Source organism: Malus domestica, chromosome 03 (assembly GCF_042453785.1).
Source record: "Malus domestica chromosome 03, GDT2T_hap1".
Lineage (NCBI taxonomy): Eukaryota > Viridiplantae > Streptophyta > Magnoliopsida > Rosales > Rosaceae > Malus > Malus domestica.
The window spans coordinates 5,517,724-5,521,608 of record NC_091663.1 but is presented as its reverse complement, the minus strand read 5'-3'; positions in this window follow the sequence as shown (position 1 = coordinate 5,521,608).

Below are 3,885 nucleotides of genomic sequence, written 5' to 3'. Positions count from 1 at the left end.
GTTGCCACCAAGGAGAGAGGTCGACCATGCGATTGAGTTGGAGCCTGGTGCTAAGCCTCCCTCCAAATCACCTTATAGGATGTCGCCACCCGAGTTGGAGGAATTGAGGAAGCAACTCAACGAGCTACTTGATGCTGGCTACATCCAACCCTCCAAGTCCCCATATGGTTCACCCGTCCTGTTCCAACGCAAGAAAAAAGGTAGCCTAAGGTTGTGCATCGACTATAGAGCATTGAACAAGATTACCATCAAGAACAAGTACCCACTTCTGTTGATCGCCGACTTATTCGATCAACTTGGTGAAGCAAGGTACTTCACAAAGTTAGCTCTTCGATCGGGATACTACCAAGTGAGGATAGCCCCTGGAGACGAATCGAAGACGGCGATGGTGACCAGATATGGAGTGTTCGAGTATAAAGTCATGCCATTTGGTCTGACCAATACCCCCGCAACATTCTGCACATTGATGAACAAGGTATTCCATCCTTATCTTGACAAGTTTGTCGTGGTTTACATTGATGATATCGTTGTCTATAGCAAGACATTGGAGGAGCACGTCAAGCACTTGCGCATAGTGTTCAAGACCCTTCGGGAGCATGAACTCTATGTCAAGAAGGAGAAATGCTCATTTGCCACAAAAGAAGTAGAATTTCTTGGCCACAAGATAAAGGAGGGGAAACTTATGATGGAAAAGGGCAAGATCAAGGCCATTCAAGAGTGGGAACCGCCGACCAAGGTACCAACACTACGATCCTTTCTGGGGCTAGCCAACTACTATCGGAGATTCATAAAAGGGTATTCAGCCATAGCAGCACCCTTAACAGACCTTCTTAAGAAGAACAATGCATGGGAATGGACGGACCGGTGTCAAGAGGCCTTTGAGAGGTTGAAGAAGGCCCTAATGGAGGAGCCTATACTAAGGTTGCCCGACCTTAGTAAGCCATTCGAGTTGCACACTGATGCTTCCGACTTTGCCATAGGAGGAGTGTTGATGCAAGAAGGACATCCGATAGCCTATGAAAGTCGCAAGCTAAACAATGCCGAGAAGAGGTACACGACCCATGAAAAGGAGATGACCGCCATCGTCCATTGCCTTAGAGTTTGGAGGCATTACTTGCTTGGTACCTCATTCGTCATCAAGACGGACAACGTTGCCACTAGCTACTTTCAAACCCAACAAAAGCTCACACCTAAGCAAGGAAGGTGGCAAGAGTTCTTAGCGGAGTTTGATTACAAGTTAGAGTACAAGCAAGGAAAGGAGAACGTGGTGGCCGATGCTCTAAGTAGACGAGTAGAGTTAATGGCTACAGTACTCAAGCCGCAAAGCCATCTCTTGGACCGTGTCCGAGAAGGTTTATCACATGACGTCCAAGCCAAGAACATTGTGGAGTTTGTCAAGGATGGGAAGACAAGAAGGTTTTGGCTTGAGGACGGCTTGCTATACACCAAGGGCAAGCGGATCTATGTCCCAAAGTGGGGAAGCTTAAGGAAAGAAATCCTTAAGGAGTCCATGACTCAATGTGGGCAGGACATCCTGGCACTCACCGCACGTTGGCTTTGGTGAGCGATGCTTATTATTGGCCACAAATGCGGGATGATGTAGATTCATACGTGAAGACTTGTCTTGTGTGCCAACAAGACAAAGTGGAACAAAAGCAACCGGGAGGACTGTTGGAACCACTTCCCACCCCATCAAGACCATGGGAATGTTTAACCATGGATTTCATCACACATTTGCCCAAGTCTGATGGATGTGGATCTATCTTCGTCGTGGTTGATAGATTCACCAAGTATGCCACTTTCATACCCGCACTTGTGGAGTGCACAGCCGAAATAGTTGCACGCTTGTTTCTAAAGCACGTGGTGAAGTATTGGGGTGTTCCGAGGAGCATAGTCAGTGATCGAGATGCTCGCTTCACGGGTAGATTTTGGAAGGAGCTATTCAAGCTACTTGGCTCAAAGTTAGACTTCTCCACAGCTTTTCATCCCCAAACTGATGGACAAACGGAGTGGGTTAATGCATTGTTAGAGACTTATTTGCGGCACTATGTTAGTGCCAATCAACGAGATTGGGCTAAGTTACTTGATGTTGCCCAATTCTCTTATAACTTGCAACGTTCAGAGTCGACGGGGAAAAGTTCGTTCGAGTTGGCTATAGGGCAACAACCCTTGACCCCGAACACGGTCGTGACTGGCTACACGGGGAATAGTCCAGCCGCATTCAAAACCGCTAAGGAGTGGCAATTAGCCCACGAACTTGCTCGAGCTCATTTGGAGAAGGCTTCAAAGAAGATGAAGAAATGGGCGGATCGCAAGCGAATGAATGTGGAGTTCCAAACTGGCGACCAAGTCTTTGTGAAGCTCAATGCGTCTCAGCACAAGAGTACTCGTGGCTTGCACAAAAGCTTGTTGCGGAAATATGAGGGACCATTCCCTATCATCAAGAAGGTTGGCAAAGCCGCGTATGTTGTAGAACTCCCACCCCGCCTCAAGTTTCACTCGGTGTTCCATGTGAGCAACTTGAAGCCTTATCATGCGGACGATGAGGAACCAAGTCGAGGTGAGTCTCATCAAGCACCCCATTTGATGACGGAGGCATTTGACAAAGAAATGGAGAGCATTGAAGCCAAGCGTGTCGTGGTGCGACCAAGACAACCAAAGCATGTGGAGTACTTTGTCAAATGGAAGGGGCTACCATACTCCGAAGCAACATGGGAGAAGGAGACGTCCTTATGGCAATATAAGGACTTGATTCAGACATTCGAGAGGCAAGAGTCGACGAGGACGTCGACGGCTTAAGTGGGGGAGGATGTCACGGGCCATGTGTTAAAAACAAAGAAAATGCCCAAGACATCATATATCTAAGCCCATGAAGCCATGTCTTCATGGAAGCTTCTGGAACGTCCCGGAGAAATCAAGAACGTGGCGGAGCATTCAAGATAATCTAGGGCATTCCGGAACATTCCACACAAGTGTACATATTTAAGCCTCACCTAGAATAATCTAGATTAGGCAAGTTGTATCTAGAACTATGCTAGATATTTTTGGATGTAAGTAGGGGATTCTAGAACCCTCCATTGAGGAGGTGACTTAGGCCTATAAATAGGAGGTAAGGCCATTTGGCCAAACCATCCAAGAATTGTAAGCAATTGTAAAGTTCTCTTAAGTTTCAATACAAAGCTTCATTTCTCCCATCTTCTAAGTGATTTTAGCATTCTCCAAGCTATCTTAGCTTTCTTTGTGATTCGATCCAGGGAAGCGAGGCTTCGAAGGCTTACTTAGCTTGTTCATCGAGGTATTCAAGTCTAAGTGCCGCACGGGCGGAAGGCTTAAAGAGTCATCCCGTGACACTTGTCGACCTTAAGGACCATGACGGGCTCGATGCGTCCTACCTTGATGAGGCTGCTGACACTCCAAATCCAGCGGCGAGAGAGCTCGGAGAAGAAAATCATGCCCTTGATGTTGTTGTACTCGAGGAGAGAGACGCATGCGCCTACGTCGAAGATGTTCTTCACCTGGATCATCACCGCCATGTCAACATCTGGGTACCGCGTTTCGTACATCTGGCACTCCAAGTTTGGCGTGTGGGAAGCCATGCTTGCTGCTGCTTCCTGGTGGATTGAATTGCCTAAGGTTTAGCGTTTAGAGAGTTTCTAGTTTGCTTGGCGCGCCGGAGCAAAAAGAATTTCTGTTGCTGCTTCCCTAACCTTCCAAGTCCGCATTCCAAACAGGGAAGTTTCAATGTGGTGCTTCGTCAATGTGCTGCTCTGCCACGTCTTGATGTCGTCGATTTTGGTGGCGGAGGGAAGCTTGTTGCCCTGATTTGCCTCTATGAAGGTCAGTGAACCGTGAGCCTGTCAAACATGTTTTCAAACAGGCCCTCGC